Here is a 25,743-nt window from a genome sequence, read left to right as displayed (position 1 = left end):
TTAGTGGAAATGCTTTCAGCTTTTCACCCTTGAGAATGATGTTAACTCTGGGTTCATCGTATACGGCCCTTAATATGTTGAGGTAGGTTCCCTCTATGCCCACTTTCCAACGAGTTTTTATCAAAAAATGTGTGTGTAAAATAATACATTGAAATTTCATGTCACTTCTGTAGACGGAAAATAAATATTGCTTGTCACAAATGGGAAAAAATAACTACAAAACAAATGCAGTGAATACAAAACAATGTTATTAACGGACAGCTTAAAGCTGTTGCCTATAGAAGGCTCTGGGCCTGGAACATTGGACAGGCGGTAAAGACTAACACCCAACTGGGGGTGTGTTTGTAGCTGGAATCAGAGTGATTCAAAGGGAATTGGAAAGAGGACAGCTGTCACTAAGTGAGTGCATTGGTAGTCATTGCCCCTCTGGATGCCACCAAAACCATTTCAGGGGCTTTGCACATCAGGCTCAGCCCCCTCTCTAGACATCTCAGAGCCCTGAGGGTAGGTGGGAGAGATCATCCTGTTGGGATTATCACCATCTTTCTGGCTCGGAGGGTCAGTCAGAAGAGGTCTGGCTTTGTGTTTTGAAGACCCAGGTCTGAGCCCTGACTCTGGAAATAGTCCTGTGGCCTCAGTCCTCTGTGTTACTCAGAGTCTCCAGAGAAACAGAAGCAGCAAGAGGTTATCTGTCCTCCCTCTCCCTCTCCCTCTCCCTCTCTCTCCCTCTCTCTCTCTGTCTATCTTCTATCCATCTACCTATTGTGAGGAGTTGGCTTAGATGATTATGGAGGCTGAGAAATCCCACGATCTGACATCTGCAGCTGGAGACCCAGGAAAGCTGGCAGTGTAATTCCAGCCTGAGCCCCAAAGCCTGAGACCTGGAGGAGCCAAAGGTATAAATTCTGGTGCCTCAGCAGGAGAAGATGGGTATCCCTCCACAGTCAGTGAGGCAGGAGGCAAAGGGGGTGAGTTCCTCCTTCCTCTGCCTTTTTGCTCTTCCACCCATGCCCTCAGTGGATTAGAAGATGCCCACCCTCATTGGGGAGGGCAATCTGCTTTACTGAGTCCACTGATTCAAATGCTAACCTCACCCAGAAACACCTTCACAGACACACACAGCAATTATATTTAATCTGGGCACCCCCTGGCCCAATCAAGTTGACGTAAAATAAACCATCTTGTCCTCTAAGCCTCAGGAGTCATCTCTAGCAGAAATCTAGTTCAAAGAAGCACTGTGTGTGGCAACCCGGGAGCTGGTACCTCTGGACAGTGGGCGATGTGAGATGTGCCCAAGGCCACAGGCTGGCCGTGAGCAGGATCCTGTCCTGGATCCACCCATGACCCACTTTTATCTGTCTTCCTGAGAGGAGACCCACGTCAACCAGAGTGTCCTGCACTGTGTAGGATGAAGCTGGGCAGGCCCTTAACAGGCAAAGCACAGTGACCCTCAGAGTCTCTGCAACAGGCCCTGGTGGCTTGGTTTCTGCCTGATGGGCACATGTGCTGCTCAGGCGTCCTCCTCATGTGACCCCAAGCTGTTTGAAGAGGCTGAATAGCAGCACACAGGGGCACTCACTCTCTGGCCATCCTAAGAGGCCTCTCTGGGGTAAGATTCAATTTGCTATAGAGCTTTCCAGCACAAAATCTGAACGACCAGTGCTCCTTCCTTACCAAGAATGGCCTGCACCTCTTGAAGCCCCCAGTGGTGGCAAGGAAAATAGTTCCCTGCATTTTCAAGGTCAGAAAAGAAAATGAAGAGCATAAATATGGAGCAGGCATTGCCATAGTCAGACAGACACTGGCATCAGATGCCCAAACAGAGAGATTAGCTACACAAAGCTGGTCACTAGCCCAGTGCATCTCCTCTTGTGAGTTTTTTGTTGTTGCTTTTTTCTCTAAGGAGTTCTCTGGAGCTGGCTGGCATCCTCATACTTCTTGGGTGGGGCCAGAAGCAAGACATGATTTCCTGAGGACTTTGTTTCTGTTAGATGTTATCCAGCCTCTGAACAAAATCTCAGGAAAGGCCACTTGTTCTCCCCAAGCTGAGGGTCAAGCAGACCCCTCCCCACAAGGGACGGCGTGGCCTCCTTCCACGGGTCACCTTCCCTTGCAAAGGCTGCTCCTCCCCTCCGCTCATCCCTGGTTCCTCTGGAACCAGCAGTAAAGGATTCACTCCTGGGGCTTCAAACCCACCTGCGTGTGAAGTCACTGCCTTAGACGAGTGAGGTTTGGGGAGCCTGGGATAGGACGCTTTTCATTCTATTTTAATGAGATTATTGTCCAGCTCACTGGGTTAGGAGGTGGGAGTTGGCTTGTGTGGATGAAAGAGCTGGGTGGGGTACCGGGCAGGCCAGCCAGCCGGGTCCTGGACACGACACCTCTGCGACTCTGAACAAGTGGCTCGTCTTCTCAGAGGCTTGGTCTCCCATCTATAAACGGAGAATGAAATTGTTCCTTACTCGGTACTGCGAGGCTGTGGCACCCCTGCTGTTCATTCTACAGCTTGAGTGCTTCTGATGGAGCGCTTCTGATGACAGTGGCCATGCGACAGGAAGGATGGTGATAGGAAGGGAGCGCTCCCAGGCACCGGGGCCTCCTGCCAGGTCAGTGTGATGCTGCCCATGCCCACGCTCCCCAGGGAAATGGGACATCACACGCAGCAGCCGTCACAGTCAGTTCCTCAGCAGAGCCCCCGCCCTCAGTGAGCCAAGGCTCATCTGCAGGCAGTTCTTCACACAGAACACCCCAGTGCCAACGGTTCTGTTGAGAAGAGTCAAAATAAAAACAGATGTCCCGGTATACCCGGTGCCCAGTGTTCCCTCAGTGGGTCACTCCCCTCTCAGAGCTCCATGCCCAGAGCGTGGATGCTCCCATGACCCTGGGGACACCCCCTTGAGACCCAGCAGTTCCCGACCTGCGCTCCTGCCGCCCCTGGGATGTCTGTCCATTTTTCAGGGCACGTGCACATGTCTATTCGCTTTAGGAAGCCCAAGGGAGGCAGCTTGCACCTAGTTTTCCAAGGGAACAATGATCCCAACAAGGCGGAGAGGTGTTTTTGCTCCCTTTGCTCTGCTTTCCAAGGGAGAGCGTGAGAAACCCTCTTTAGGCTGGAGGTGCTGGAATCCCCTCTGCCAAGGTTGAGGGGTCCTCCTGTGAAAGCTGCTCTCCGTCGTTAAAGAGGATGTGGTCCCACCGAGGCATGTATGTCACAGAGAGGGGCCTTCCGTGGCATCGAGGAAGATTGTCTATCACAGGGAGGGACATGTGGGTCTCGGAGAAGGTTCGGGTGGCTTCTGGGTGGCTACTTGTCTGGAATGGTTTTTTTCTACAAGAAATTCCTGCCTCGAGGGGTACCCTCGGTGGTCCCACCCTGCTCGAGTGTTTTAAGACTTGGAAATTGACAGACAAAAAAAATATTTTTTGAAAATGCGTCTCAGTTACAACTGGCGTATCCAGCATTCATCAGTAGAAAGCAAAAATAGGTACAATCTTCCTTCAGAATATAGATGACTAGTTTTTTTGAACTTTCTTTCTCTACAATTTAATTTTCCAAAGATTCCCTTCACCTCTGATAAATATTCCTCTACACATTCACAAATGCATGTGGAAATAAAAACGTCACTTCCCTAAATATAACTAACTTATGGACCCTGTATATTCTCGTGGCCATTTATTTTAGGGTTTAGAAACCACACTCAAATACAGGAGTGCCCAGAGTATAAAAGAACTTGAGGTCACATTATCTCCTTGATGGTGATGGGTACCATTTTTACCTGCCAGTTAGTCTCATCCAGCCCATTGATAACCGTGTGAAATCTGACTTCATGAATAATTTCCAAAGAAAAGAACCATACATTTTTTTCCCGAAGAACCATAAATTGAAGTGATGTGGTATTATGTATAATCATTTTCCTAGAAGGTGAGCTTTAAAAATTTATGCAGCACATTTCATATATGTTATCACAAAATGCTTAAATGTTTGGAAGGCAGGCATCACAGACTAATGGGAAAATTATTCCAAGCCCGAATTTTCAGCTCCGACCCCTGATTTGTATTCATATCGAATAGTAAAAGGTGAAATTCCACACTGTCAAGATAAAGCACAGTTCACTCCTAAACTGAAAACATACCTAAATCAACCTTCTCCCCAAGTTTCTCAGCCTATCCCATCCAAGAGAGTAGGGCTGTAGATGGTATTGATTTCTGGGGTTTTCTCTTTGCACAGTTAAATAACGCTGCTTCTTTGTTTTTCACTTTGGCGGAAATTCTTTGGGCAGCATAGCCAGCAAGAAAATAGTCCTAGAGCCAGCTTCCCATGACAGTCTTCTTTCCAGAAGGGAGCCTCTGCTTGCCCCACCCCCACCCCCACCCCCCGCAGCGTCTCAGGAGAATGGCTTTGCTCCTCAGCATCTGACAAATAAGGCCAGCGTGATAGATCTCTCGGCTTAAGGACATCTGACGTATTTATGCAACGACATCTTTTTCCATCGAGATTCATGATCTAGATTCTCAGCTACCAAGCAGGGCCTCGGCCCTTGTCCTAGGGAGTGTCACATTAAGATGGCCTTTGCGTTTTCCACATTCAGAGAGGAGAGTGAATCAAAATCAGAGGTCTCCAAATATATAGTCAGAGGGCCACAAAGACCACAACATCTTCCTCTTTCAGGCTTCAAAGGGAGCAAGGCATAGACCCTATTTCATCAAGCAAACTTTAATACAGTTCAGGGAGAGTTTTGTAAATAGGACTTCAATTTAGGATGCAGTATGTTTCTTAAATCCTGAATTAAAAGTGACTGTTCTTCTATTTAGCAAACTCCTTCAAAAAGATCAGTCTGTACTGTGTTATAATTACGAATTTTAAAAACATGATTGAGAGCTGAGAAACTAAATCGTGAGGTTAAAATTAAAATATTGGATATATAAGAGTTCTAAGATAAGCCTTCATTGTGCAACTAGGCATGTTGTAGCAAGCACATGCTGTAAATAGCAAACCGTATCTCTTACATGAAGGTTAGCACTTAGTAGATCTCAGGATTTGTATCAGGAGATGACTATTTTTAATGCAAATTATAGCTTACAAACAACTGTTGAGTGGCTGAGTCTGGGAGACTTCTTTGGTCTTATAACTGTTATTAGTAATTCATGGAAATTGATTACCTGAACAGCAGTCACATATTTAGTATTTTGTGGCAGAGATGATAAACACAAACTGTTTGTTGTCAGAGTGATTTTTTTTTTCTTTAAAAAAAAAAAAAACATTCATTAAAACTGCTGGAAATCATGTTGGTTAAAACAGGAGTTTGCCATTTTTCCAAGTGCTTTATTGCCTCTTGGAGGAGAATTCATTATAATAACAGAGTCCTAGGCTGACTCTGTTTGTGTGAAACAATGGCCTCTTTGGAAATGCTAGATGTGTAGCAAAACAAATGTACACTCTGCCCTCACAGAGGTAAAAATATTGATTGTCAGAAGGACCACAGCCTAGAGACTACAGCTTATTGGAAAATAATGAAATCTTGTCTTTCTCTTCCAGCATCTTAACGCCCCAGTAATGGGCAGAATTCTAGGGAGGAACAATCAAAAATTTCTTATTTGATTTTTTTTTCCTTGTTTTTTCCCCTAAGAGGTTGAAATTAAGTGCCTTCCTCCCTCCTATAATACATTCTTGGATCAGAGTTGTCAAGAAAACATGAAACTAGAGGTTAAGAGATATCTTAGTAAATTCAGGCCCACCTGGATAATTGGGTTTAAAATATTCTTCCTTTCATAGTAACCAGACACTTTCTTGGTTATAGAAACAGTTACCACTTTCACACGAGTTTTCTGGACCCATCTTGGTGTGATGTAATCTCTATTCTTAGTTGACTTTATTTAGCCTAATTCCATTGTATTTTTTTTTTAAAAAAGCAAGACCTAACTATTTGCTCTTTACTGAAGTTTCACCTTAAATATAAAGGTTATAAAGACATCACTAGGTTAAAAGTAAAAGGATAGAGAAATATATATCAAGATCTTAACTATGAATTATAAATTACAGAAAAACTCCATTAAGATTAGACACAGAACTGAAGACAAGGAGTAATATGAGATAAAAAGGGAGATTTTTTTTTAATTGAAAAAAGGGCCACTAATCAGGAAGACCTAGCATTTCTAAATACGTATTCCCCCAATCACAGAGCACAAGAACACATTAGAAAAGAAAATAACTGTAGTGAGAAGAAAGGGGGGAAAGTATAGTTAATGATCTTAACACTCCGCTCTTGGTCATTAGTGGACAGTAGACAAAATGAGCTGAATGGAGAAGACCGTTATCAACAAGCGTAAATTAGTGAATGTTTAAGACAGAGTTCTCCCAGCACCTACAAAATACAAGTTCATTTTAAGTGGACCTAAAGTACAAAATAAGCCTTGCTAAATTTGAAATTATACATAGCATGTTCTCTAACCACTGTAGAATTATATTGGAAATCAATATAAATAATATCTTCAAAATGCTCTGGAGTTACTGTCGTGGCTCAGTGGAAATGAATCTGACTAATATCCGTGAGAACACAGGTTCAATCCCTGGCCTTGCTCAGTGGGTTAAGGATCTGGCATTGCTGTGAGCTGTGGTGTATGTCACAGACACAGCTCGGATCCCACGTTGCTGTGGCTGTGGCATAGGCCAGCAGCTGTAGCTCCACTTCGACCCCTAGCCTGGGAACCTCCATATGCCGCAGATACAGCCCTAAAAAGACAAAAAAAAAAAAAAACTTTAAAAAATAAAATGCTCAAACATTTTAAATTCAGTGATACATTTCTGAATAACCCGTGAGACAAAGAAATACTCACAAGAAAAATTTTAAAAATTTCAAACTGAGTGATAATGAAAATGCAACATATCAGACTTTTGGGGTTGAAGTTAAAGTAGTGGTTAAAGGAAAATGTATAAGTTTAAATGCTTGTTTTAGAAAAGGAATCATAGTCTTATCTTAATGATCTATGATTCCCATTTAAGAATATAGAGAAAAGAAAAATTAAATACAAAGCAATGGAAGGAAATAATAAAGATATAGATAGAAATCAATAAAATACTAAACAAATAGTGGAAAGAAGTCAATGAGCCTAAAATCTACTTCTTTGAAAATATCAATAAAGTCATTTAAAAAAAAAAACCTGTCTGAATTTATCAAGCAAAAAGAGAGACGGCAAACATTGTCAATACCAGGAATGAAAGAAAAGACATCACCACAGATCCTACAGATATTAAAAATAGAATAAGGGATTATTATGAAAAATATGAACAACTTTAAGCCATTAATAAACTATTAAAAGACAAAAATGACCAAAAGTATAAAAAAAAGATAATCTGCACAGTTCCTTATCAATTTTAAAAACTGAATTTGTAATAAAATAATTCACAAGCAAAACTCCAAGTTTATATGGCTTCCCTTGTGAGTTTTATCAAACTTTAAAAAAGAAAAAGGAATAATACCTCTTTTACACAGTAAAAGAGACAAAGAAATAATATCCTCCAATTCATTGTATGAGGCTGGAATTACATTGATATCAAAATTTTAAAAAAATTTACCTAAAAAACCCAAATCCAGCATACCTCATTAATATGGATGCAAAAATTTTTAACAAAATATTAATGAGGAGTTCCCGTCGTGGCGCAGTGGTTAACGAATCCGACTAGGAACCATGAGGTTGCGGGTTCAGTCCCTGCCCTTGCTCAGTGGGTTAACGATCCGGCGTTGCCGTGAGCTGTGGTGTAGGTTGCAGACGCGGCTCGGATCCCACGTTGCTGTGGCTCTGGTGTAGGCCGGTGGCTACAGCTCCGATTGGACCCCTAGCCTGGGAACCTCCATATGCCGCGGGAGCGTCCCAAGAAATAGCAAAAAAAAACAAACAAACAAACCAAAAAAAACCCAAAATGTTAATGAATCTAGCAATATTCAGTGAATAATCCAATAATAAGTAAACAAATAAACAACAAACAGTTTACTTGAGTTATGCAAGGTTGATATAACATTCAAAAATTAATGTCTTCACCAAATCAAATGAAGAAACTATATGATCACTTCCGTATGTTTAGAAAAATCATTTAAGGAAATCAAAGATCTATTCATAAAGAAAGCTTTTAGCAAACCATGCATTTAAGGGAAAGTTCTCAACCTGATAAAGAGCATTTACAAAAACCCACAGCTAATATTGTACCTAATGGTGAAATATCAAGCATCATCTGATCTCACCACTTCTGTTTTACTCAGCATTATACTGGATGTCTTAGCCAGTACAATAAAGTAATAAAAATAACAATAGGAAAAAAATGATAGGCATATAGTTCAGAAAAAAAGAAGTGAAGCTGTCTTTAGGAAAGGGACCAGATGTAAATCAACTATAATGGAAAAAAAATTATTTTTAAAAAAATGAAAGGAGTTCCTACTGTGGCTCAGTGGTAATGAACCAGACTGGTATTCATGAGGACTCGGGCTTGATCCCTGGCCCTGCTCAGGGGTAAAGGACCCAACATTGCCATGAGCTGTGGTATACGTCACAGATGCAGCTCATATCCAGTGTTGCTGTGGCTGTGGTATAGGCCGGCAGCTGCAGCTCTGATTCAGCCCTTAGCCTGGGAACTTCCATATGTGGCTGGTGCAGCCCTAAAAAGCAAAAAAAAAAAAGGGGGGGGGGGGCGGGGTGGAGTTCCCATGTGGCTCAGCGGTTAACCAACCCAACTAGGATCCATGAGGATGTGGGTTTAATCCCTGACCTTGATCAGTGGGTCAAGGATCCGGTGTTGCCATGAGCTGTGGTGTAGGTATCAGATACAGTTCAGATCTGGCATTGCTGTGGCTGTGGCATAGGCTGGCAGCTGTAGTTCTGATTCGACCCCTAGCCTCAGAACTTCCATATGCAGAAAAGCAGAAAAGAAAGGGAAAAAGAAAGGGCCAAACTACAAAAGAAAAAACGATAAATTGCACTTCATCAAAATTTAAAGCTTCTGGAGTTCCCGTCGTGGCGCAGTGGTTAACGAATCCGACTAGGCACCATGAGGTTGCGGGTTCGGTCCCTGCCCTTGCTCAGTGGGTTAGCGATCCGGCGTTGCCGTGAGCTGTGGTGTAGGTTGCAGACGCGGCTCGAATCCCGCGTTGCTGTGGCTCTGGCGTAGGCCGGTGGCTACAGCTCTGATTGGACCCCTAGCCTGGGAACCTCCATATGCCACGGGATCGGCCCAAGAAATAGCAACAACAACAACAACAACAACAACAAAAAGACAACAACAACAAAAAATTTTAAGCTTCTGGTCATCAAAAGATACTATCAAGAAAATAATCTTAATACATATATCTGGCAGAAGATTTGAATCCAGAATGTGCAGATAATTTCCACAATGTAATAATAAAAAGATAATCCAACCAAAAATAGTCAAAAGACTTAAACAGCTATTTAATAAAAGATACATGAATGATCCCTAAGCACACAACGTATACACATCATTAATTATGTGGGAAATTCAGATTGAAACCACAGTAGGAAACCACTTCACACTCACTAGCTTGACTAAAATAAAAAACGTTAAATGTTAACAAGTATACAGAGTAATTCAAACTCTCCTACACTGGTGGTGGAAATGGTATAAATACTTTGGAAAACACATCAGTAGTTTCTTATAAATTAAACATGCGTCTCATCTCTGACTCAGTATTTTTTAGGGATTTACCCAGGAAAAATGAAAATACATGTCCACAAAAAGACTTGTGCTGAAATGTTCTTGGAAGATTTATTCATGATGATCTGGGGGGAAACTCTAAATATCCCTTAGCAGGTGAATGAATAAAGAAATCATGGTTTGGGAGTTCCCGTTGTAGTGCAGTGGAAATGAATCCGACGAGGAACCATGAAGTTGCGGGTTCAATCCCTGGCCTTGCTCAGTGGGTTAAGGATCTGGCGTTGCCATGAGCTGTGGCGTAGGTTGCAGACGCAGCTTGGATCTGGCGTTGCTATGGCTGTGGGATAGGCCGGCAGCTGTAGCTCCTATTTGACCCCTAACCTGGGAACCTCCATGTGCCATGGGTGCAGTCCTAAAAAAAAAAAAAAAAAAAAAAGTGAAATAAATAGATAAAAATTAAAAATCGTTGCAGTTCTCACTTTAAAAACACACACAAAAAAATTTAAAGATGTTCAAAGACCTCATCTCCCCTCTAGGAAAAAAAAAAAAGTGCCCTGATGGCTTTATAAAGTGTGTTGTACCAGTCTTTCATAGAATAATTTATTGGTATCTTAAAGAATTTGTTCCAGAAGTCAGTAAAATCTTCCTATATTACTTGATGAGGCTAATGTATTCTTGATTCCCAAACTAGATAAGAAAAACACAGGAAAAGAAAATTGCATGTTCATTTCACTATGAACGTAGATGGACAAGTAAAATATGAACTGAACCAAAGCTAATGAATACATTATCATCAGGTGAGGTTTCTGTCAGGACTGCAAGGATGGTTCATCCTCAGAATATCTATCAGTGTAATTCATCACATTCATGGATTAAAGGAGAAACAGCAAATGGTTATCAAAACTGATTCCTAAAAATTATGCTTATTTATGGTTTTTAGCAAACTAGCAACAGATTTTAACTTAGTAGAGGTAATATATCAAAAACCTACACAAAAACTTATACCCAATGAAGAAACATTACAGTTGTTCCATTTAAAAATAGAAACAAGGAGTTCTCTTGTGGCACAGTGGGTTAAGGATCTGGAATTGTCACTGAAGTAGCTTGGGTCACTGCTTTGGCAAAGGTTTGATCCCTGGCCCGGGAACTTCCACATGTAGCAGGCACAGCCAAAAACAAAAAAAGAAGAAAAGAATAAAGAAAACAGAAACAAGATAAAAAAAAAAAGCCCACTCTCACCAGTATTGTTTGATATAGCAATAGAGACAGGATTGAAAGAGGAGAGATTTATCTGCCATTATTTACGGTGATACATTAATCTCCTTAAGAAAAGAGCAGAATCAGTGAGCAAAATATCAAATTATTTCTGACATAATGAAAATTTTAAATGTAATAAAGGAATATTATGAATAATTGCATGAAACTGAACTTTTAAACTTAGAGGAAATAGGAGTTCCCATCATGGCTCAGAAGAAATGAATCTGACTAGCATCCATGAGGACGCAGGTTCGATCCCTGGCCTTGCTCAGTGGGTTAAGGATCTGGCATTGCTGTGGCTGTGGCATAGGCCAACAGCTACAGCTCTGATTTGACCCTTAGCCTGGGAACATTCACATGCCACAAGTGTGGCCCTAAAAAGACCAAAAAAGGAAAAAAAAAAAAAAAAACCTTAGATGAAATAAACATTAGGTATTAAATAAATATTTTTATTTAAAAATAATAAAAAGAACTAATAAAAGAGTTCAGCAAGGTTGCCAGATTAGGAGACACCAGCATTAACTCACTAGAAGACATAACTTAAAAAATAAGAGACTGTTTGCAATAGGAAAACTACAGTGTGTCTAGGAATTAACAAAGAGCATACAAGAGTTTTCTGGAGGAAATATTAACACACCAATAAAGTACTAGACCATAAATTGCAAAAATGGAGTGATTTTCATGCTCTTGGGTAAGATGATTTAATATTATAAAAATGTCAACTATTCCAAATTACTGTATAAATTCAGAGTAATATCAACCAGAGTTCCCTCCGGAATTTTTTAGGAACTCAATACACTTACCCTGATATGTAAATAGGGGGGAAAATCCATGATTAGCTAAATGAACTGTGAAAAAGAAGAGTTAACATTTGTCCAGACATATTACAAAGAAATAAAATGTGATATTGGTATAAAAGCCAGTAACAGCCTGACTTATGCAATGGAGACAGATCCATGTATATATAAGAACCTAATAGATGACAAAGGTGACACCACAAATCAACATGAACAGGACAAGTTATTTTATTGGCTAGGATTATGAAAACTTGTTCACTATATGGAGAAAAAATCAGGTTCCTATCTATTATCTATTACCATATTCAAAAATGAACTAGAGATGACTCAAACATAATTGTAAATAGAAATCGTAAGGTCCATAAAGTCAGGTATAGAACAGTGATGTATGATCTAGGAGAAGGGAAAGATTTTCTAAATGAAACTTCAATAGCCTAAATCATAAAGCATAAAACGAATACATTTAATTACATCAAAAGAGAGGGTTTCTGGTCCATAAAAGACACTATAGGTAGAGATTGAAGTAAGACGATAGACTTTCAGTGTCTAAAACCAACAAGAGATATCTGGGATAGTGAAGAAAGTCCGCAAGTCAAAAGAAGAAGCCCCAACAGAAAACTGGGAGAAAGATAATGGAAATGCAGTTTATAGAAAAGGAATCTCAAAAGGCTAGCAGGCCACCTAAAAGACCCTTGAGTTTATTAGTAATCAGAGAGCAACATTTAAACCTGCAATGAGGTATCACTTTACATCTATGAGACTGGCAAAATTGAGAAAGTGAGATGACTTCAAGTGTTGGGAGGAACATGGGAATAGGAAGAAATTTTCTTTTTTCTTTTTGTCTTTTTGGCATTTCTTGGGCCGCTCCCACGGCATGTGGAGGTTCCCAGGCCAGGGATGCAATCGGAGCTGTAGCCGCCGGCCTACACCAGAGCCACAACAACGCGGGATCCGAGCCGCGTCTGCAACCTACACCACAGCTCACGGCAACGCCGGATCCTTAACCCACTGAGCAAGGGCAGGGATCGAACCCGCAACCTCATGGTTCCTAGTCGGATTCGTTAACCACTGCGCCACGACGGGAACTCCGGAAGAAATTTTCATGTACCACTGGTGAGAATGTAAAATGTTACCACCAGTCTGAGAACAACCTCAGCTGTTCTTAGCATTAATAGTTCAAGCCCTAGGATCCAGCAGTCTCACCCTGAACATACCTGCTCAAGAAATCCTCCCACAGATCCAGGAAGAGATTTACACAAGTATTTTCTCAAAAGGACAGGGAGATGTTTTGGTAGGAGGGGAGTTGGAGGTCATCCAGGGTCTCTCAGTGGAGAGTGGACAGCTCACACAGGGTGAGGTGATTGCAAACTGGAACGTTTACGGCAGCCAGAGGTAAACCCACCAGTGTGGATGGCACTTAACCTTAGTGCTCAGTGAAGAAAGTAAGAAACGGGAACTGGGAGTTAGGGATAAAAGAAAACAAAGATGAAAAACCAGGAAACAGAAGAAGAAGAAAAAGAAAAACAGTATGCATGAAGGCATTCTGTACACACACAAAATTTAGACACAAGATGCACTTACGGTCATAAGGGAATAATTAGGTATGGTACATCCACTAAATGCATTGTTGAAGTTGGGTAGGAACTTTGTGAGTGCTAATGATACTAAATGCTACATTTAAAAAACAAGATACAAATTATATCACAATATGAATATAGCCATTTAAAAAAAGAGGAGTTCCCGTCGTGGTTCAGAGGAAGTGAATCTGACTAGCGTCCATGAGGATGCACGTTCAATCCCTGGCCTCACTCAATGGGTTAAGGATCCAGTGTTGCTGTGAGCTGTGGTGTAGGTCGCAGACGCGGCTCCAACCTGGTGTGGCTGTGGCTGTGGCATAGGCTGGCAGCTACAGCTCTGATTCACCTCCTAGCCTGGGAATCTCCATATGCTGCAGGTGCGGCCCTAAAAAGACAAAAACTGAAAATGAAAAAAAGAGAGAGGGGTGTGTGTACACACATAAGCATGTAGGAAAAAGGACCAGAAGGGAAAAAAAATTAAAATGCTACAAATAGGAGTGTTAAGATGCTGAAATTATGGATAATTGTTTCCTTTTTCTTTATTTATTCTGTTATATTTATGTTTGTTTTTATGTGCTTTTATAATTTCTTCATAAGCTTTTCTTCAAATAGTATACATCATTTATAAATAAACACAGAAAAAGAACAAATTTTTTCCTGAACTTAAAGTGTATCTAGAAAATTCCCAGATCTTACAAACTGACTTGAGAAGCTGGTCAGTTTGTCACTTAAGAGGAGCATGAAAACTGCTTTTGATATCGTAGCATGGCCTGCTTCTTTCTTAATGATCTTGATGGTGAGAGGGGTCTTACCTATTCTCCTCAACTGGGGAAAGGTCTGAAATTGGCTTTATGGGAACCTTAAGGTTAGGCCTTGAAATAATTCCATTAAAAAAGCATACAAATGAATTTACAAAACAGAAGCAGACTCCAAGATTTAGAAACCAAACCTATGGCTACCAAAGGGGATACGTGGGGGGAGGGGGGAATAAATCAGGAGGCTGGGGTTAGCATATATACACTACTGTACATAAAGCAGGTAACTAACAAGGTCCTGCTGTACAGCACAGGGAACTCAGCTCAATACCCTGTAATAACCTATATGGGAAGGGGTTTGAAAAAAAAACGGATGGGAGTTCCCGTTTTGGCTCAGTTGTATTCATGAGGATGTGGGTGCCATCCTGGCCTCACTCAGTGGTTTAAGGATCCGGCGTTGCCCTGAGGTCACAGACATGGCTCCGATCTGGCGTTGCCATGGCAGTGCTGTCAGCCGGGAGCTGCAGCCCCGATTCAACCCCTAGCCTAGGAACTTCATATGTCGCATCTGCAGCCCTAAAAAGAGAGGGGAAAAAAGGAATCGATATATGTATAACTGATTCACTTTGCTGTGCACCTAAAACTAATACATTGTTAAGTCAACTATACTCTAATAAATTTTTTTTAAGTCGAATCTTCCCACAGCTACTTGTCATTATTTATAAAGGACTTTGACCGTGTTCTCCAGGCCAGGCCAGGCCAATGTGGACAGGGAGTGCGAGTAGTTTGCATTTTTCCTTTCTCCTTTCCTTTCCAATGTTTATAGTGGTTTTCTTCCTATTTTCATGTGGATGGTGTTAGCCTAAAGACTTATTTTGAGAAATTGTGCGGTAGCATCTCTGTTTTCATTCTTCACTGTTGATCATTCTAAAAGCCAGAAAGAACCATTTCATTTTTGTTATTATTATTATTTTTTTTTGTCTTTTGTCTTTTTTGTTGTTGTTGTTGTTGCTATTTCTTGGGCCGCTCCCGCAGCATATGGAGGTTCCCAGGCTAGGGGTGGAATCGGAGCTGTGGCCGCCAGCCTACGCCAGAGCCACAGCAACGCGGGATCCGAGCCGCATCTGTGACCTACACCACAGCTCACGGCAACGCCGGATCGTTAACCCACCGAGCAAGGGCAGGGACTGAACCCGCAACCTCATGGTTCCTAGTCGGATTCGTTAACCACTGCGCCACGATGGGAACTCCAGAAAGAACCATTTCAGTGGGGGAAAGATTTGCCTAGTGTTAAGAAGAGACTAATCAGGGATGACTTCAGAATCTTTATATGTTCCAGTTTCGTTTAGACCCACAACCAAGACTCTTTCGTCACTTTCTAGTTTAAATTCCAAGGGTTATTTGCAGAGATGTATAAAGATGTATGAAGTATGTATTATAAATGAAGACAAAACTGTAGAATTTAATTTGCCAAGGGATCCTTTCACAGAAGCTATGCATAGCTCCAGACGTCAACTTCAGACCAGCAAGGAATCCCCTGAGAGAAGAAATAAATCTCAAATGTTGTCTGCAGATGTGCAGTAATCAGAAACCACCCATATAATACAGGACCATTCTGGTTTTTTCTTTATCCTCCTAATTTTTTTCCTATGTCTCTTTCTCCTCTCCTCTCACTTGTTCCTGTCTCTTAAGACACATAATGAAAGGATGTCTCTGGGTCTTATCAGACATCTGCGGTTTTCCTTTCCCTCCATAACTGTCAGAGAAAGGAAGGTGAATAGTAGTTATCTGCAACATATCCTGTATTTCACCTTTATTATCTGCATGCTACACTATCCTAGATCTAACCCCTTGACAGTAATAAAGAGAAAATCTTTTTAAGAAATTGATCTACCACCGCTGCCTATTCTTCATGAGAGGATGTGATTCTTTCATTGACTACATTATAGCCGTCCTCACGCCAGCGCGTGTGATGCAGTCTGCTAACCAACCGTGTTCCGAGCCATTCGTCAGAATTAGTGGCAGCGAAGCATGTGAAGGAGTTTGGTTGTCCTGCGTGGGTAGTGGCCAGGGGAGGGCTTAGGTCCATGTAGGTCCTGGCCACAGGAAGAGCCATAACAGTGTGTTGCCTTTAAACAGAGCACTCAGGAGTTCCCGTCGTGGCGCATCAGAAACGAATCCGACCAGGAACCATGAGGTCGCAGGTTCGATCCCTGGCCCCACTCAGTGGGTTGAGGATCTGGCATTGCCGTAAGCTGTGGTGTAGGTCGAAGATGCAGTTTGGATCCTGTGTGGCTGTGGCTGTGGTGTAGGCCAGCAGCTGTAGCTCTGATTTGACCCCTAGCCTGGGAACCTCCTTATGCCATGGGTGCGGCCCCAAAAAGCCAAATAAATAAATAAACAAACAGAGCACTCAGGGAAGAGACCAAAGAAATTGTTGTCATTTAATTCACCTAAATATAGTGTTTTTAATGAAATAGAATGATGGAAAGAGTTTGAGCTTTGAAGTCAGGAAGATGGATTTGAATTCTAGTACCATTATCAGCCAGTGTGTGGCTTTGGAGAAATGGTTGCGTCTCGGTGTCTCAGTTTGCTCATCTCTAAATTGGGGAGAGGAAGTGGGGATGGGAGGTAACCATGCCTACCCTATGGATACTGAGGGCTGACTGGGCCTTGGAACCTTCAATAGAGGGTCTGGTACAAAGTAGGCACAAAGTAGGCATTGTTGTGTACCTATAAATGTAATAAAATTCATGAAGTAATTTAAAAAAAGAGAGAAAGCAACTGACATCTTGACCAGTAGTGGCTAAAATATATTCCTTTTGCAAATTAAAAAAAAAAAAATGAGAGAAGAAAATCTTAGTAATCACTTAGTCAACTAATCATTCTAGTAATATTTATCAAGAGCGTCTCATGGACCAGATCCTGTGCCTGAGCCTGCATGTTTAAACTCATTTAATTCTCAAAATCACCATCCGGGGTAGGTACTATTACTACCTCCATTTTTGGGGCCTTGGCTTAGGAGGCAGGACTAGCTGACTAGGCCAGCTAGTAAGTGACGGAGTCAGGATGCAAATGCAGGCAACCTGGCTCCAGAGTCTACACCATTAACCACCACTCTATTTCTACCTCATCATCTTTATACTGGACTAGAAGCTTGTCATTAGCATTGAGTGACAACTATCTAAATACCTCCTTTATACTTAGTAATCTGCTAGGTATGATTGTTGTTCCAAGAAGTATAGGCAGATCGCTGCCCTTGGGAATTTATAGTTTTTGTGGAAATCAAGGAAAATGTACATAAAACAATTATTTCAAGCACCATCGAACAAACCTACAGACTAACCTACCACAGCCTGGCTGGTAGATGATGGGTAAGTGACAGTCTAGGCAAGACTCCTTTCAGTGGTCCCCCCACATTTGTTTTTCTAGGGAGCTGCAGATCCTGAGGGCTGACTGGGCTTTTCTCTGGCAAGGTCAGTATTTGCAGCTCTGCATTCCCTTTCCTGCTTGTTTGTCACTGCCCGAGACTGTCTTCTGCGGGGACTTTAGGTCTTTGTGCAAACCAGAGCCCTCCCGCAGTTGTTCTGAATTGGGCAAAAGAGATCATTTTGATTCATTTGGGGTTTAAGTCCTAACAAAGCAGTTCATTATTGGAGGTTTGGGGGGAGTTGGGGGGAAGGCATGTTCCTGGTTAGATATAAAAATAATGACTTTGAGTCTCAAAAAAGAAAAAGTAGAATTGGAGTTCCCGTCGTGGTGCAGTGGTTAACGAATCCGACTAGGAACCATGAGGTTGCGGGTTCGATCCCTGCCCTTGCTCAGTGGGTTAAGGATCCAGCGTTGCCGTGAGCTGTGGTGTAGGTCGCAGACATGGCTGGGATCCTGCGTTGCTGTGGCTCTGGCGTAGGCTGGCAGCTACAGCTCCGATTTGACCCCTAGCCTGGGAACCTCCATATGCTGTGGGGCGGCCCAAGAAATGGCAAAAAGACCAAAAAAAAAAAAAAAGTAGAATTTTTTTAAAAATTATATTTTATAGCCTGCGTAAATAATATTAATAATAATAGTCAGGAGCAGTGGTCCTCAGAGTGTTTTTTGGGGACCCCTGGAGATCCCTGAGAATATTATAATAATAAAGATGTTATTTGATTTTATTCACTCTCATTCTTTTACTAACATATAATACAGAGTTTTCCAGAGGCCACCTGATATGTGCAATACAATAGATTGAATGCAGAAGCGGATAAGAGAATAAGCCATCTTGCATTAAGCCACACATTAAAGAGCTTTGCAAGAATGTAAAATAATGCCATTCTATTGGTTATAATAAATATTTTAGTCAATATAGTTATATTTCATAATACTGTGTTATCTATATTACCTTGTAGGTTACAAATTAAAATTAATACACAGTTAGCGTTTAATAAATAATCAAAAAGCAGTTTCAAAATATGATTTAAAGATATATAATGGAAAATCCATGGCAGTAGCCAAAATATGATAACATCTAAGAATAAAGTTAGTGAAGAATATATAGGATGTACATGGATAAAATTATAAAAGGCCATCGAGGGACATAAAAAGTGATTTTTAAGATAGAGAAACATATTTCACTCTTAGGTAAAAATGCTCAGTACTTCTTTCTAAATCAAACTAGAATTCCATAGAGTCTCAGTCGTAATACCAACAGAACTGTTTTTGGAACTTGAAAAAATAATTATTAGAGCTCACCTGGAAGAACTAACTTTTGAAAAATAACGAGAAAAAAAACCTGAAATACAAGAATAATGGAGCACTTGCTCCGGCAAATACTAGAACTGATAATGCTGGTTTCCAAAACAATACGTACTGGCAGAGCAGTAATCAGACAAGGGGAACATACACAAGCAAACCTGAGGTGACAAAAGCAAACAGTGTTTAAGGACGGTGCCTGAAATCAATGAGGAAACGATCAATTACCTATTGGGTAGAAATGGGAAAACTTGCTATAGCTCTTGCAGCCTTGCCTCCATCCTAACACCAAAATAAATTACAGTTGGTTCAGAGGGTTCTGTGTAGAATTGTAACTGTAACTATAAAACTGTTAGAAGAAAACAGTGGGGAGTATTTTTATGCTCTTGGAAGAGATCCTTTCTCAATATAACACCAAGGCCAAAAACCTTTTAGGGATGATTGAATATTTTATTACATGAAACACTTAAATGTCTTCCTGTCAAAGATGTCAACAAGACTAAAGACAAACGGAGACCATTATCTGTAAGCTATATGACAAAGGATTAATATTGTCAATTTACAAATACGACAACACCTAACAGAATACCAAACAGAAAAATGGGCAAAGGACTTGAATAGTTTTCTCACAAAGGTACAAAGGTAAAAATTCAGCTTACTAACACTTAAGGAAATGATCATTAAAACTACTGTAAGATATGCTTTTCTACATCAGGTTGACAAAGATTTAAAAGGCTGTTGATACCTAGTGTACACAAGAGGAGGTTAGCCAGCACTTTCATATTCAGTGGATGGGAGAATAAAGTGTTACAAGCTTGTTACATGGGAATTTAGGGATAACTCTCAAATTGTAATAATGGTAATAATAACCAGCACGCTTGTCGTTTATTGACTTTCATGGGCATTACGTCTAGTGGTTATTAGTGAGCAGGATATGGGCTATTTTTTTAATTTTATTGGACTCTAGTTGATTTACAATGTTGTGTTAGTTTCAGGTGTACAGCAAATTGATTCAGTTATACACACATATATATCAATTGTTTTTCAGATTCTTTTCCCATATAGGTTATTACAGAAAATTGAGTAGATTTCCCTGTGCCATGCAGTAGGTCCTTGTTAGTTACCTGTTTTATATATAGTAGTACGTATATGTTAACCCCAAACTGCTGATTTAGTCCCCTCATTTCGCCTTTGGTAACCATACGTTTGATCTCAAAATCTGAATCTGTTTTTCTTTTGTAAAGAAGTATTTTTGTATCATTTTATCAGATTTCACATATAAGTGATATCATATTTGTCTTTGATTTATTTCACTTAATATGATCACGTCTAGGTCCATCCCTATTGCTGCAAATGGCAGTATTTTATTTTCTTTCTCATGGCTGGGTAGTATTCTATTGTATATATATTTACCATATCTCCTTTATCCATTTCTCTGTTGATGGACATTTAGGTTGCTTCCATGTCTTGGCTATTGTAAATAGTGTTGCAATGAACATTGAGGTACATGTATCTTTTCAAATTATGGTTTTCTCCAGATATATGCCCAGGGGGCTGTTTTGTGTTATAAAATACCCACACATAAAATTATATCTAGGAAACAGCCATTTATTTCTATTTTACCATGGGCTTTTTAAAAATAGAGTGGCAATCAAAATGTATCTAGTGAATTTTGGGTTTCTACTGACAATACATGGTGGGATATATTACTAGATTTCATAGTATTGAACCATCTTTGCTCTTCTGCTGAGAACTCTTGGTCATAAATCCTTTAATATCCCACAGACTTTATACTTCAATGGAAGATTCTGATTTTTATCCGGGTATTGCGTGAAATTGTCCTGTTTGTCTGTTGGTTGGCTGGTTGGTTTGTTGCAGGCTCTCTTTTACAAATTCTGGCTTCCTAACCAGATTTTAGAGGTTTTTCTTGTTTCTCTGTGCTCTGAAATTGCTAACAAAGTGTAGGAATTATCTTGAAGATCTGAGTGAGTGGCCCATGAAACCCTCCGGGGCTGGAAACTTGTAGGCTACAACTTTGAAACTACTTCCTCAGCCCTCTTGTTGGTTTTCAGCCCATTTAGATTTTCTGTCTTTCCATTGATTGGGGACTTGGGAATTGTCCTCAGAAATCATTTATTTCATTCTTATGTGTAAGTAGAGAAGCATAAAATTAAGCAAAGTATTATCTTAGAATCCTTCAAAGGTTTATGTTTCGTTTCCCCTTGTGATTCCTAGTTTTGTACACATGGGCTTTCTCTCCTAGTTTTTGACGAAGCTAGTTAGTAGATGAATACAATGCATTGACCCCCACCTCGCAAGAACTATCTCTTGTGTTTTTTGTCAGTGATAGTGAGATAGGCTGGCACTTGGGATCTGGGACGCTTTGCTGCCCTCCCTGTACCTGGACAAACATCTCCTGGAGCAACAAAACACCAAGAAACTATAAGGGACTCAAAATAGCTGTGCATGCGCAGTTGGGGCAAATTATGGGCAACAGATCCAAAGAAGACCAAAAGCCCAACTGCCAATTCTGAGGAGCCAGGAGCAAAAGCATTGATCCCCAAGGTACTGTGCATGCGCCCTACACCCAACACCACTAAAGGGCTGGGCAGACCATTAAGCCACCCCTCCAGCCAGACCCTGAGACCCAGCCCAGTTCTCACCCCATATAAGGAACCAGCTTATCCGCCGTCAGGGAGGGAGCAAGGGAAACTGTTATTGTTTTCACTCCCTGCTGCTGCAGCAGGAGCCCCATAAAGCCTTGCCTGAATTTCCTGTCTGGCCTCTTGTCAACTTTTATTGATTAAGAAGGCCAAGAACCCTAGTCAATAACAATATTGTTTTATAATCTATCAATATTTAATTTTATGTCTTTTTTTACTTCCATTTTCCTAAGACTTACAAAATCTTTATTTAATAGATTTTGGCTTTTTAAAGCAGTTTCAGATTCACAACAAAATGGAGCAAAAAGTATAGATTCTTTTTATTACTTGACCCGGATAGTTGAGTTTTATATATGTATGTATTTTTTTAATGACTTTTTTTCCCCACTACTGCTGGTTTACAGTGTTCTGTCAATGTTCTACTGTACAGCAAGGTCACCCAGTTACACATACAGGTATACATTCTTTTTTCTCACGTTAGCATGCTCCATCATAAGTGACTAAATATAGTTCCCAGTGCTACACAACAGGATCTCATTGCTTATCCACTCCAAAGGCAATAGTTTGCATCTATTAACCCCAAGCTCCCAGTCCATCTCACTCCCTCCCCCTCCCCTTGGCCACCATAAGTCTGTTCTCCAAGTCCACGAGTTTCTTTTCTGTGTAAAGGTTCATTTGTGCCATATATTAGATTCCAGATATAAGTGATATCATATGGTATTTGTCTTTCTCTTTCTGACTTGCTTCACTTAGTATGAGAGTCTCTAGTTCCATCCATGTTGCTACAAATGGCATTACTTTGTTCTTTTTTATGGCTGAGTAGTATTCCTTTGTATATATATACCACATCTTCTTAATCCATTCATCTATTGATGGACATGTAGATTGTTTCCAAGTCCTGGCTACTGTGAATAGTTCTTCAATGAATATGTGGGTGCATGTGTCTTTTTCAAGGAAAGTTTTACCGTAAGAGTGGGATTGCTGGGTCATATGGTAGTTCTATGTATAGTTTTCTAAGGTACCTCCATACTGTTTTCATAGTGGTTGTACCAATATATATTTTCATTTAATAAAGTGCTTAATAGAAAATGCCCTTAGAGTCCAACTGCAGCTGTATCTCAAAGGTTTTAAAGTCATATTTTTACTGTAGTTATTTCCCAGATATTTTATAGTTACAAGTCTAGTTCCTTTTTGGTTCAAAAAATGGGTTGGAAAGGAGGGTTCTTGTTTGGCTTAGAGGTTGGGTGGTGGGGGGGGTTGTTTCTTGTCCATCTTTGTTCTCAGCTCCCAGAATATTTGGCAGAGACTATGGTACTTTTTCTTTAGGGGACACATTAAGTTTTGTTGCAGTTTAATTGTAAAAAATCTATAAATGGCACCTGCAAAGGTATATACTGTGTAAAGTTAATACGTCTATTAGATCTGCCTTGTTAATTATACTATTCACATTTCCACATACTCACTTTTGTTTCCTGTTTGGTCCCTAAAGAGGAGTTTTAAAGACTTCCATTGCAGTTTATTTCTCCTTCATTACCTTTTTCTTTTTCTTTCTTTCTTTTTTTTTTTTTTTAAGGACACACCTGTGGCATATGGAAGTTCCCAGGCCAGGGGTTAAATTGGAGCTGCAGCTGCTGGCCACAGCCATAGCCATGCCAGATCCAAGCTACCTCTGAGACCCACACTGCAGCTCATGGCAACACCGATCCTTAACCCATTGAGCAGGGCCAGGGATCGAACCGCATCTTCATGGATAGTAATTGGGTTTGTTCCTGGTGAGCCACAACAAGAACTCCACTCCTGCATTTCTTGAGTTTTTCTTTATATATTTATTTCAGGTTTTATTTAGTTGATAAAGATTATGACAAGTTTATCTTAATTGTATCCTATACTCTTTGTATTAATAAAAACTGTTTATATTGCAAGAGATAGAAAACCCAACTAGGGAGTTCCTGTTGTGGCACAGTGGTTAATGAATCCTACTAGGAACCAGTAGGTTGCAGGTTCGATCCCTGGCCTTGCTCAGTGGGTTAAGGATCCGGCGTTGCCGTGAGCTGTGGTGTAGGTCGCAGACGCGGCTCGGATCCCGCGTTGCTGTGGCTGTGGCATAGGCCAGTGGCTACGGCTCTGATTAGACCCCAGCCTGGGAACCTCCACATGCCGTGGGAGCGGCCCAAGAAATGGCAAAAAGACAAAAAATAAAAAATAAATAAAAAGAAAACCCAACTAGAACTTTTTTAAACAATAAATGGAATGTACTGGTTCTTGTAACAAATCAAAAACGGGAGGCTTGGTCTAGCAGCCCCAAATGGTGCTAAAACAGCACATAAAAATTGACCAGCTTAAACTGGTTTTTCATCCTTAAAGCAGGTGGTTGCCTAATCAAACCTGGAGTTATTTCACAGAGACAGCACTGCGCATGTGCAAGAGGCAGCGGGCCGTCTCCAGGACGATCCTGAAACCGAGAATCTTCAGTCTAGGGAATTGGAGGAATGGAAATGTTGCCACTGGAAACCTGTATGAAGAGAGATGGCAGGGAAGTCCTCCGATAAGGAAAATCTGGCTTCCAGCGGTGGGAGTAGCTGACACAGACTGATTTGAGACTAGCCAATCAGCTTCTGCCCCCCTCTCCTTAAATTTCACCCTGAAGCCTGGACTCACCCCCAGGCCTGGTGACAGGTTTGAGGTCTTTGCTGCCTCTCTCTCTTGCTGGTTGACCTGGCGATGTAGGGCTTTCTTTTTGCAAAAGCTTGTGCCATAGCACTGGCTTCAGTGCCCATCACAGCAGGGTAAGGATGCCACCAAAGTCTGGTTTCTCTCCCTCTTTCTGCTTTCTGGGAATGTCTATTCTATGGGGGCCCATCCCCCACCTGAAAGTAGGCCATTCCCACCTTAAGACACACGGCTAATAATGGAAAACTGATAAACTGCTCAGGGGGGAGGGAACTGGGATAATACTGGCGAAACAGATTCCAGAAGAGCAAACAACAAATGGCCCTTCATTCACGGCCTTCCTAACAATCGCCTGACTCAGTGCCTCTTACCTTGAAGTCTTCTTTATTTGATGTTCATACTGTCATCTGCTTTTTAAAATTCTGCTTGCCATTTCTTTGTCTATCTGAATTAGTATGTTCCTACACAGTTGCCCATGTCCTGTGGAGATGAACCCCCATGCACTGGTTTGCCCCTTCGGAATAAAACGCCTAAATCATCTCTCCTCACATCTGCCCTGCGTGAGCAGCTTAACCTTTTTCCAGGGTAACTCCAGTGCTCCCTGTTGATCTTTTTACCCTTGCCATGTGTAGATTGCTCACGCTTGTAATGCCCCTGATTCTCTACCGCTGTGTCCAGACAAGTCCCAGTTACTGTCACAGCCGTCACCGTCCAAGCTATACACCTGTGCACCCCTGGCCACTTACTGCCACTGAGACCATATTTACTTATTGCAGTTGCCCTCCTGTTCTTTCCCCAAACCTTTTTACTATCTCAGGGCTTCTTTTCTCTAACTTAATTCCTCAAAGCTAAGTTCTACCACTTCTGCCTACGCTCCCATATTGCCGCTTCCTACCCACAGGCCTCTCATGCATGCTCTAGTGGATTCTGGAGGTGTCCCGGTTTCACCTCTACAAGCCGAAGGAGGCTTACCTGGATCGCTGCAACTCTCTGCCAAAGGGCTTTATCCCAGTCGGGGAGAGGCCTGGGCTGTGCACCAGACAAGTCAGAAGTTTTGAAAAGGGAGTGCTCGAGAAGCAGCGTCACCTGGTGATGTGGCAGGTGATATAAATGCCCAGGTGCCAAGCCCTGGTGTTGGGTTAACACAGAGGCTTGCTGCTCCCTTCCTACTAAAAGGTCACAGAGGGACTAAACCCACCCCAGTGACTGGCTCCATAAATCCTGCTTTTTATCTTCCTTCCCATCCCCAGCTCACTTCCCCACGCCTCTGCCAGTATTTCCTGGGATTACCTCCCAAATAAACTACTTATCCCTTGAGTCCTGATCTCAGGATCTGCTTCTGGGGGAACCCAAATCAGCGCAGCCCCCTAAAGAGATGAAAGCACTATTTAAGCCTTGCTATGAAGACCTTTGTAAAAATAATTTGATGACTAATAGTGTCCCCTTAACGTGAAAGCACGGTCATCCTGCTTCTCTTATCTAAGCGGCAACGCAACAGCACGTGCTGAACTCCTCCTGCGTGCCGGCGTGCTGAGTGAGGAGTTGACAAGGACTGGGAGGGGTCCTGTCTGCCCACAAGGGGCTTAGGGGAGAGAGCAGAGCCGTTTACACAGATGCCTGACTCCTGAGAATGAG

Source organism: Phacochoerus africanus, chromosome 15 (assembly GCF_016906955.1).
Source record: "Phacochoerus africanus isolate WHEZ1 chromosome 15, ROS_Pafr_v1, whole genome shotgun sequence".
NCBI lineage: Eukaryota > Metazoa > Chordata > Mammalia > Artiodactyla > Suidae > Phacochoerus > Phacochoerus africanus.
The sequence above is the reverse complement of the archived record's forward strand: the minus strand, read 5'-3'. Positions refer to the sequence as shown.